General features: G+C 33.6%; 1 protein-coding gene across 1 annotated transcript in view; it reads left to right on the forward strand.

Annotated features, from left to right (window-relative positions):
• The first annotated feature begins 5,667 nt into the window (after positions 1-5,667).
• Positions 5,668-12,374, forward strand: part of LOC108738956 (serine proteinase stubble) — a 121,988-nt gene continuing 115,281 nt past the window's right edge. Inside the window, exon 1 of the mRNA XM_025980111.1 lies at positions 5,668-6,153. The gene's annotated coding sequence lies outside the window, so the exon portion shown is untranslated. The remainder of the gene's footprint in view (positions 6,154-12,374) is intronic.

Raw genomic sequence — 12,374 nt, forward strand, 5'->3', positions numbered from 1 at the left:
CCCAGCTACAACGTGATGTATTATTCGAATTTACAAAAATAGAGATATTGGAAAACTGATATTTACTTCAATTTTAGTTTCTCCATTTTAGACACTGCTCTACCTATACGTGCAAATACATAAATTGATTGTGGGCAACTTTGCTAATGGTTTTACTATTGATTTAACAAGGAAACTATACAGGGGCGTACTCCAAAACTCTATTTACTTTATATAGGTAGCATCTACAAGAATTTATGAGGGATTTGGTCTAATAATAAATGAAGCACAAATTACTTCCCCTGGTACTTAAATAACGAAAATAAAGAAATCAAAGCCAGGAGGGAACTTATAGGTTTCCATTAATTTAGAACCAACCCCCTCTTCGTGAGAGCCTTTATCAAGGTGAAAATATTACAAAAGTTGGCAAAAACATCTGTAACGACAAATTAGGTTACACAAGTGGGTATACAAGATTTAGAATGTTCATTTATTCTGTTAGTAAGAACTCTACCTGTTTGTCCATTGTAACATTTATTGCCAGAATTTGATTTATGTGATGTATTATTTTGTGTGCTTAAACTAAATTGCGGCTACTTCAACAAATTTTAGTTACATTGGACATACAGAAAGAGCTTTTGGTACTAAAATAAAAGAGCATTTGTACTAATGTATTTTCGTTTTCGTTAATTTACTTTCAGACAGATTTCACCTTGTTGTACTAATTGTAAAATTTCTTTGATTTCTCCTAGACACTAATGAATTTCAACTGACAATTATGTTTAATAACAATAAATCGCAAACGAACATACTTATATAAAGGTTAATAAACAGTCATCGTAACAATATTGTTTACTAGAACGTTTCAATGCCTCTTTCCCATTGTATTCATTTTAACTGTCTACATACGCTTAGCCTAGATACGATTTTTATTATTGGCGTAAAGTTCTGATTAGACGATATGGTTTGCTGAGCGTAATTAGCAGGTTTGAAATTTTTGTGAAAAAGTCGACATAAATGGGCGAACAATTTATCACTTACTAAATCTGAGAGCGTTAATACATTTTCGTAAGTAATTGTAGACCGGCATAAGATAAGCATTAGACTTATTATCCGCGGGTATGCCTTAATTAAATTACATTAAGTATTCTGGGTAATTAATAAACTCTATTCACAGTTAGTTGTAGGAGCTCAAGACCAGTTTCATAAAGTAAAGTAAGTAAACTAAACTTGAAGAAAAAATTAGTCAAGTGGTAATTGATTTACATGTCGAGGGTGAAACTAGGATGCTGTAGGAATTATTTGAATTTTTAATTGAATATTCGGTTTTTCAATAATTCAGTGATATCAAATTCATCATCATCATCATCATCATCATCAAAAGGTCGTCAATCCTAAGACTGGTTGGACACGCACCTCCACTTTTTCCTATCCTGAGCTAATCTTCGCATTTTCCTAAAACTAGAATTAGAACAACCCACATCCTTAACTATTTGTGAACATTAATCTAATCTAGGTTTACCTCTACCCCTCCTAACTTCCGTTTCTGCCTTTAATATGTCTCCCACGAGACCTTCATGCTTGAGAAGGTGTTCTACTAACCTATCTCATCTATTTCTTATTGACTTCCATAGATTCCTCTGTTCTCCTATTCTTTCTAATATCTCTTCATTTCTAACATTCTCTATTCACGATATCCTCATCATTCGTCTGTAACACCATATTTCGAACGCTTCTAACCTTTTCTTTTCCGTCGCGCCCACCGTTTATGTTTCGCACTCGTACACCACCGTGCTCCAAATATACACCTTTGATAACCTCTTTGAATTTCTAAATTAACTGTTAGCGAGCATAGCAGTGACTTCTTTTCATCAAATTATTTGTCTTTATTTGTATTTATTAATTTTTACCAAATTTTCCTTTATTCTCAATCTTGTAGATAAGTAAAGTCTATTTCAATTTGTTAGAATTGTGACCTTGAAGAAATCTGCGCGAAGATAGAAAGAATACACACTAGGCGTGAGCAAGACAGAAATAGTTGGAACAAGCTTGAACGAGCAGAGCTCTCGATGGGCGGTCTTAGGAGATCGGCTAGAACTGTACAGTACTAGACGAAAATGTTTAGCAATTTCTTAAAACAAAAATGTATATAAATTAACAATAGAAAACAAAGCAAAAGTTTTATAGGTGTGTAGAACGTTAAGTTAATTCACTTGTTATTATTTTTGGCTAAATATGCTTTTAAATAAAGCATATTCTTAAATTTTAACGAGGCAGTTTAAATAATTTTGCAAATGGTACTGTAGACTTTTGTCTAGTTCTCGCTCGATGATCGGTGAAGAAATGAGACAAATATGATTGAATTTGGAATCATGCTACGGCGCATCCTCATAAAGGGAAGAGGCATATCTCTAAATTCTTGAAACGAATAGTAGCTTTGTTTATAATAATAGATTATCATTTGGATATCAATAGCTTTGTGAGTAGAAAGATTAAAAATGGGGTGGTATTAATAATAGTAGGACAATAGAGGACGTTACTTAGAAATAGGATAGACTGATAGGACACCTTCCCAGACGGGCTAGTTAGAGACATACCTATTTGGAGCAGAAACAGGAATAAAAAGCGGCAGAGATAGGCTTAGATTAGATTACTGTTCGCAAATGGTTACAAAAGTTTTGAAGGAATGCGAAGATTGACTCATGAAAGAAACAAGTGGGGGTTCGTCTCCAACCAGCCTTTGGACTGAAGATCTCATGATGATGAAGAGATCTTTGAATCAAAAAAATACAAAATAACTGTTTTTAAATCAATTCCATGTACTGTTGCAATTTGCGGTATTGATAAAACAGTATTGTATGAAAATAAACAAAAGTAAGGCGAAAATACTGGTATATAAATGAAGAAAATGTAGGGAAGAGAATTTATAAAACAATAGGAGACGAAAAATCAGAAGAAGTTGTTGATTTTCGGTATCTAGGAAGTTATATAAGTCAGGACTGATGGAGTGGTAGGGATGTAAAGCAGAGGGTAGCGCAGAGCGGCATGGCCTAGAGGTCTAGACCATTGCTTAGCATTCGGGAGGACGCAGGTTCGATTCCGGGTCCGTCTGCTTTGGTCCAAGTTTTTCTGTGGTTTCCTTGGAAAATGCTGAGGCAGTAATATTCCCCAGATAATCTTTCATTCTCTTCTGTCTTCATTTCGTCCGTCTTATCTTTCTCACCCGAACCACCACCCACCTATTCCCACGATTCCTGAAAGCAGGCTGGAGAGGGCCTTCCGGCGTAGTCCGGAGGGACTGCCCGCCCACCAGCATTAGGGGCTGGGGGGGAATGAAACACCCAAAGTTAGGGTAGCGCAGGGTCGAGTCGCCTTCAACAGGAAGAGGTGACTTCTATGCTCGCAAACGGTTGATTTAGAAATTTGAAAGGATTGAAAATGTATATGTCTGGACCATTTAGTACTCTGTTGATAATAAAATACCTAGTCAGTAAGAAAGATTTAAATACTGACTATTTATATTATAAAAAACCTATTAAAGATTAATTTGGTAGCTTTGATGTCTGAAAGAGATGACTTTACTATGAAGATTATGGAAACTGAAAAAGAAAAAAGTTGTCTGAGACTTGGCTTTTATTTAAGTAATGAGATAGGTATCAAAGCATTTTTAAAGTAATTGAATTTTTTTAATTATAGGTTACTGAAAAATTGGAAAGTACCTACATTAACAACTGAATTATTTTTATGGTCCAGTCTGAGTCTGACCGGTTTGGTATAGATACGTATAATTCAGTTGGTTAATTATATTACACGTTTCGGTAATTAATTTTTTAATTGATGATGTGCACCATTCCGTAGGTTCATGTATTGATTTTTAATTATCATTATGAATCAGTGAGGAATAAATAATTATTAGTTTTTAACAGAATTGTTTTTTTCTTTTTAACCCAAACGTTTTCGGTGTAGTTTTTTATTTATATAATATGTGTATATATGTATATATGAGTGTATTAAAGATACTTAAGTAACAATTTAGTTGGAATTTAATAGCTCAAGACGGCATTCTACATGTCAGTCAATGTCGAATAAGAATTCATTGTTGTTGTTATATTAAAAGGCCACATGACGATGTAGCGGTCATTTTAATCGTCTAATTAAGATTTCTTTTATGAAATTCGACGATATTCGTTCAATAACTATAATTATGGATTTTTTGGAGGCGTTTATGTTAAATGTAAATGCCATGCGGCGAATATTCTCACGAATACTTTTTTAAAAGATAAACATTGAAATGTGATAGATATGTATTCTTAAGAAATACTGAATAGAAACAGTAAAAAAATACTTAAAAAAAAACAAACTATAATCGTTTAACCGAGGATAACCACCTCATGTACCTGCTGCAGTAGTGAACATTAATCCACCAAGAACTTGATTATAACTTCACTTATCTCAACATCGATGGGAACTTATTAGAACTTAAAACCATAATGTTTAATGAAACAAATATCTTCTTAATCGTAACAGTTACATAGATAGATAGACGGCTTTATTAAAAACGTTATGTTTCATTTATGCCAAGTGCATTTACATTTACTCTATGCCTACACCTAAGTCTTTTTTTTGTAATTTCCTCCTTCATAATATTATCCTCATCATCCTGTCACATTCCTCATCTCTCAAAAATTTGTTCGAACGTGTTCGGTTCCAATTTACATAACCTACATATTTTCTTGTATTTCTGCGCGAATTTTGTTTCTAATTTGTATCTTCTCTTTTTGCTTCTCAATGTCTCTTTCCATCTTTTTCAATTTCAATCTGTAGTGCTAGACCGCCCAGTTTCCATTAAAAAATTTTTTCTTTCCTTTTTGCATCTTTCCCTTGTGATTTTCTTTTCTAGGGTTTCAATATTCGATATATTATCTTTATAACTTTTATAAGTATCATATTATTTTCTGCATTTAACATTTTTTTTTCGTACTTTCAGGCTCTTGTTGAATATTTTATGGTCAATTTTTCTGTTTCTTTTTTCTTCATTTTCTAGAACGTATTTCGCTGTACTTCTATCTAATTTTAAAATATATTTTATAGATCTTTTCTGAATGCTTTCAATTTCTTTTCTTATTGTCTACCCTACAATACCAATGTCTCAAATAGAAACATTCCATTTTGCCAATTCTCTTTGAGATTTCCTACTCCTATTCTCTATACGTTTCTCATTACTCCTATTGCTTTCTTCCTCGGGTTTTTGTAAGTCTATCTGCTCCATTATTTCTATTAAGTACAAGGTCTAGATAGATTAACTCTGTAACGTCTTCGATTAGTTTTCGTTCCCACTGGAATTCTTATTTTTTATTTCTTCCTTCTTAACTTTTTCTTCTTAAAATTTTTAATTTCAAGCCTCTCAATGCATTTAACAGATCATCTATTCAACCAGTTTTCTATCATATCTCATTTAGAAATTACTAAAAATTTTGATTTTGTGATGTAAGTTCCTTTTTTTATTAGAATATTGAGAGTTCTAGCTGTCTGTTACAGATATAGTGAACTTTTTCTTTTGGAGTGTCCTTCGCGGTCATGCAGTGGTTGCTGTTGCGGAGTGGTGTCCTTTGCCGACCCGGTCACCACCTCTCCTCCTGGACTTCCTCGGCCACTGCCGGCCGCCCAGACTGACCATCATCACCATCATCGACTTCATAAGAAGCAGGGGGTGATCGGGAGAGAGTTACCGTTGACCCACTTGACTAAAGATGTGTGCCATCCGCGTCTCTCGCGGCGGCCAGTTGGTAGTAACTTCTTCGTCGGTATTCTTCTTCTTCCAACGCCGAACGGACGACGGAGAAGCAGCAGGTGCGTGTGTGAGAACGGCAGACATTCAGGCGACGACGTCTTCATAGAACTTTGCAATTTTCTTTCCTTCTGTTTTTTTTGTTCTTTTTTTTCTGCTTTGTTTCTATTCGCGACATAGTAAAGAGGTTCAGTGTGAAATCGGATTATTATTAACGTATTTTAACTTAGACCGTTGTTCGATAATAAACAATTTATAAGTTGTGTTCCACGTGGTGCGCGAACTCCCCGTTGCACTTGGTGCACGTACTCTGGCAGTTGCGGGGCAATGGTCACAGGTCAAAGTGGACACAGCGCAGGTCCTTGCCGAAGTGGTCGCAAATAAAGGTAAGAATGGCTTACGATGACGTTAGAAGTCCTTGAGTAACAACACGTTTATCTATTTATTATTTGCTTATTAAATTTTGATTTTGACATTATCATTTCGTTTACATGCTCATTAAACTCTTTATTTATTTCTCATAGAGGTTAAAAATTGTTTACAAACTAAATAATTTTGTATTAATTTTAGTAGGCATCTACCTAATAAGTAAAATAGTTTGTAGATATTAAAAGAAGTATTAAACTTTTGGCTTTATTTTTAGTAAATGCAAAACTTACTTTTTTTGGGAAAATTTAGTAAATAGTAATGAGTTTTTGTTCTTATTTTTTTTTAAGAAAAACAAATTTTATTGGCAATTTAAATTTTAATTGCTTTATGACTGATTATACTTTTACATTTTTATTACAGAATCACTTTTCTTGCTTATCAAGAAAGTTTTAATTATACAGAACGAAAAGTGTATGCAGTATGTTTTATGAGCCTAAATTAAGCGTGCGTCTTACTTTTAATTAATCAGGAATATAATCTACATAAATTAGAGTTGAATGTTGCATTTTGCGGTGCGCTTTCCAACATTATGAGAAAAATAAACAATTTCACCCTATTAAGATAATTAGACAGGAGTAAGTAAATGATACAACATATCCAGCCACGTAAATTATCATTTCAGCATTAGAATTTATTTGGATGTCTAAATCACTACAAATTTTGTGGTTGGCAAGCCTTTTACAATCAATAACACAGCAATTGTTTGTTATATGAGTGATTTTTGTAGTCAACAATTAACCAACAATGTAACAATTGCTTATAATAAGAGTGACGCTTAGAGTAACGCGTGATGCTATTACACTTAGCAGAATAGATTTTTTTTGACTTTATTACCACGTTAGGAGAAACGGTTGGCAAATCTTTGTACTCAACAATTAAACCAACAATGCAGCAATTGTTTCTTATAAGAGTGACATATGATGATGACAAATTTTTATTTGACATTTTTAGTCTATTAGTTTCCTTAATTATTGCATACCGATCTACATACAATTGTTTGTATTGTTTGTGATAAGATTTATGTATAATTATGCTAAATTTTAGACAAAACAAATAATTTAACAAACATTAATCAATTTTTAAGCAAAAATCATAATTCCTGAAAAATTTGACAACGTACTTCATTTAATTGAAACAACTCAGCCTTACTTTCGTAAGTTAATAGATAACCAATTTTGTTACCGATTTTCACATTAAATATTCTGTAACACAAATTCACGTTTAAGTTGTAAAATAGTCATAAATTTAAGTGATAAAATGGATACTCACTCGCAAACTAATACAATTTATTTACAACATTTTGATTAGTCTACTTCGTTTATTACTGCAGTTGAGGGCAGACCCAATTACAATACCTATCGTTTAGCTAAACCGATTATTATCATTAGTAGTTTGCAGGGATTGATTTAGTAATTAGTTCTTTTCGGGCTTACTCACTCATTATTTTAAGTGTCACACACGCATGCCGTGTTTGTTTATTGTATTAGAGATGCAAACAGAAAAGGCATTGGAAAGGTCGTGAACTCTCTGTCTGCAGTTGAATTAATGTTGATTACCTTTTATTATAAAGGGTTTTGATGACTCGTTAAAGAATTTAATTTAGCATGACAGGAGAAAGGTTCAAGTTATGTTTTCTCATGAATATGATCTCATAAATAGTTTATTAAGTATTTGAAATGTTGCACTTATTAATACGGACGGATGGTCACAAGGGACACGTGCCCATGCTAGGAGTAGTGATGTGATGAGCAATGTTGGTCTTGGTTTTGCAATTTTTACTATTAGTCTTGCATTTTCGCAAGATCGTATCTAACCTAACCTAACCTATCTCGCCAGTTTTTTATTGACTTTCATAGAGAGAGTCCTCTGTTCTCCTATTCTTTCTAATACCTCATCATTTCTAACCTTCTCTATTCACGGTATCCTCATCATTCGCCGATAACACCACATCTCGAACGCTTCTAACCTTTTCTTTTCCGCCGCGCCCACCGTCCATGTTTCGCACCCGTACAGCGCCGCGCTCGAAACATACAGCTTTCACAATCTTTTTCAAAATTTTAAATTAATCGTTCGCAAGCATAGAAGTGACTTTTTTTACTGAAGGCGACACGATCCTGCGCTATCCTCTGCTTTATATCCCTATTATTTCTTCCATTTTGACTTATCTGACTTCCTAGATACGTAAAATCAGGCACTTCTTCTAATATTTCGTCTCCTCTCTTTACATTCGCTCTTTTTCCTACTTTTTCTACCCTTGCATATCGGTATTTTTGTTTTAATTTTATTTATTTTCATACAGTACTGTTTTATCAATACCGTTTCCATTTTATTTAAAGCTATCTCTAGCTCCTCGTTGCTATATGCTAATACTTTTTACTTTTAGTAGGGGTTAATATTTTAGTTAATGGGAAAGCCGTGCAAGACCTTGTGATTCCTAATAATGTAATCAAAAATCTATGGAGTAAGATATGGATCAGACATTTTATGTTTGCGCAATCGGTAAATCATTAATGTTATTATATTTCGAAAATAATATAAAAAAGGTTTATTGGTTTATTTCACTTTTTTAAAAAAGGTGAACCGGCGAGTTTGCCTTTGTGACTTTATACAAATGTGTTTTTTACCGCCTTACTGTAAAAAGGTTACACATAAAATTAGTATCACTTTTCCTCACAGTTTTCAAACATGTTAAAAAGGAAAAGTGTCAACTTCTCTAATTCTAAAGGTAGAAGTTTAACAAATAAACACCTTCGTAACAGTACCTATTTACATAGAAAACTGTATGAAAGTTTAATGCTACTTTTCGTTAATATTTACTAATGCAGCCGATGCTATTTTTTATCTTATGTGTAAATTGTTAGTTACCTATTTATATACCTATTTACTTATAGTTTTTACATTCTGCACCGGAGGGCGTAAAAATTAAAATATAATTCTTGAAAAAAAAAATATGTAGATTATCTATAACGTTACGGTAGGAAAAGGCAACACGAACGAATACGGTAATATTTGATGCCAAATTCAAAGATTGTGTAGTAAACTATACTTTTACAAAGTTGGTAATGCCTAATAAGGGGCGGCATGCACCGCTCTCCGCAGTCTGCTGTCGCAGGTCATGACCCCTAGACCCTAGGATATACCCTGCTGTGGTTTAACAGTTTCCGAAGAAAGAGTTCGAAAAGAACACGATTGTCTTTCTTTTTTAAATTAAAAAATCTATCAATAATATTGTTTCTAAACCATTTTTGTGGTTAATAATATTTACAGACCAAAATATTAGAAAAAAAAATATTCAGTAGTTCTTCAGGCTATCTTTTAATAATAGCTGTAAAGAATGTCGTTATTATTTAACAAATAAACAAAGTGGAGACATAAAAATGGAATTTATGGTCTTTACAAGTTTTATTTCCTGTTTTTGTCAAAGTATGGTAGATTATTATTGATACCTGGAGGTGAATTCGAAATGAATCACAGATTTACATAAACATCTGCTAGATTACCGAAATTTCTTAACGGGGTCATTGGATCTGTAAAATGGTTTATTTCTTCTGAATCATTCGAATTTTGATAGAAAGCTACATACATATATGTAGATACATGTGCAAATGTATGTAAGTATCGAAACATGTCGTAAGTATCTTTGTGGGAACTCCCATGCCATCATTAGATGTGATTAATATTTTTACGCTTTCTTTTCCATTAATTCCTATGATTCATGAGCCACAAAAAGTTATCTAGTGTAATGAATTGAATTAGTAAGATTTAATAGCTTGCCACATCATGCACCAAATGGTTCGTCAACGTTGATGGTTTCATAAAACGGATCAATCCAATCCTGGTGGGTATTTTTGTGGCACTCTATGGGGTAGTGCGGAAATAATGATAGACCACCTTTGTAGAATTATACATAACATGGCCATATATATATACATATAAATAAAAAGGTGCAAAAAAAAATGTAGAACGTTAATATTAGCTTTGATTTTAATTTGGTATTGTGTAAAAAAATGCTGGTATGTAAGGGAAGGAAAAGTAGGGAAGGAACGAATATAAAGATAGGAGACGAAAAATTAGAAGAATTGGCTGATTTTAGGTATCTAGGAAGTCAGATAAGTCAGGACGGAAGGAGTAGTAGGGATATAAAGCAGAGGATAGCGCAGGGTCGAGTCGCCTTCTATAAAAGTAAGTTACTTCTATGCTCGGGAACGATTAATTTAGAAATTCGGAAAAAAAGGTTGTTAAAGGTGTATGTTTGGGGCACGGCATTGTACGGGTGCGAAACATGGACAGTGGACGCGGCGGAAAAGAAAAGGTTAGAAGCGTTCGAAATGTGGCGTTACAGGCGAATGATGAGGATACCGTGGATAGAGAAGGTTAGAAATGAAGAGGTATTAGAAAGAGTAAGAGAACAGAGGACTCTATGGAAGTCAATAAGAAATAGGCGAGAAAGGTTGGGAGGACACATTTTCAGGCATAATGGTCGAGTCAGAGACATATTAGAGACAGAAGCGGAAGTTAGGAGGAGTAGAGGTAGACCTAGATTAGATTACTGTTCGCAAATAGTTAAGGATGTGGGATATTCTAGTTTTAAGGAAATACGAAGTTTAGCTCAGGATAAGAAAGAGTGGAGGTACGTGTCCAACCAAGTTTAGGACTGACGACCTTATGATGATGAATGTAAAATATTAGAACACAAATCGAAACAGGAAACTAGTTTGCTTAATCAGATTGTGCAGATTTTCAATGCTGGTCAAAGTAAATGTATCGAAGTTTTCTGGGTCTAAAAGCCATATGATCCGTTGGAGTTAATTCCCGACGTTTCGTTCACAATTGCAATGGCTATTATCAAAGGTGAATAGGTTATAATCGAAGTTGCCTTCTACATCTCTCGACAATGATTTGTGTTTCAGTCACCTCAGTAGAAAGAAGAGTCTCTTCAGTTGTAAGAAGACAACTTCCTTCGACCGTTACCTCATCGCCTTTGATAATGTTCATTGCAGTTGTGAACGAAACGTCATGAAGTGATTCCAGTGGACGGAGATTTGGACCATCATGGTAGAAAAGAAGAGTCTTATTTTTCTCCGCCTATTGTTGCAAGACGTATATCATGCAGTCATATTAAACACAATATCTTTTGCTTCAATCGTCTTTTACTGCAAATCCTTGTTGCGTCCAACACACTTATATTCCATGTATTTTGGTTTTTTGATTTTATTTTTATGGTCTTTTTCCACCTTGCTTCCAACTGTTCTTTTATCAATGTATACTGATGAACATAGAACTCGTTGAAGATTTTCTAATCTCATCCTCTACTGCAAGTTGTAGGGGAAATCTATTTTCTTTTTACTATCTCATCTTTGCCAGATATTTTGGATATGGATCTGCGAAAAGACCATAGTATTTATAAGTTTCATTCGAGTTGATGCCGTTTTATCCTCGTTGAAGAGAATTTGACAGAGTAGTTTACAAATTACTACTCTTCTTTCGTGCGTACTGGGCGGCTTTTGTAAGAACAAAAGCCAAATTCTCTCGTACTTATTGGTGGTCCAATTCTCCTAAAAAGACAGGAATGATGGATCAGCCAGTTTCCTTCAAATTTGGAGATCATTGTTTTTATTACTATATTTACGTCGTACTAAGTATTTGGCAATGGTAATTTATGAAATTAAATTAAAACTCATACAAAAAAGAATTATGCATATACATCTGTTCTTTACAATGGACCAATTAAAATTTAAATTAGGTCAAATGCGAGAGTAAAATCGAAAGAATCGGACGTTTTTAGGGCGATCTGTTCTTATTTCCGAAAAGGAAATCTATGTCAGATTTAAATTTTTGACAGGCTTCATACAGCTAGCTTTTCGAAACCGTTGTCCTTAAGGATGTTTGGGAGGTACAATCGGAGACAAGAGTACATAAAATTAGAAATTCGTGATTAATTAGGTTTCCCAGCATATTATGAGGTAAATAAATACTATCTATACTAAAAAAAAGTATACGGTTTGAGAGAAAATTTGGAATTTGACAAAAAACTTTGAATAAAATAATAATTACGAATAATACGGAAAATTTTTAACTGACTTTTGGCAGTGAATATGCCTTGATTTGAACTTCGAAACAAAAAAATATTTAGTTTCAATCTTTACTAATAATGAGCGTAAAACTCTTTATAAAATAA

Source organism: Agrilus planipennis, unplaced genomic scaffold (genome assembly GCF_000699045.2).
Source record: "Agrilus planipennis isolate EAB-ADULT unplaced genomic scaffold, Apla_2.0 scaffold234, whole genome shotgun sequence".
NCBI classification, from domain to species: Eukaryota; Metazoa; Arthropoda; class Insecta; order Coleoptera; family Buprestidae; genus Agrilus; species Agrilus planipennis.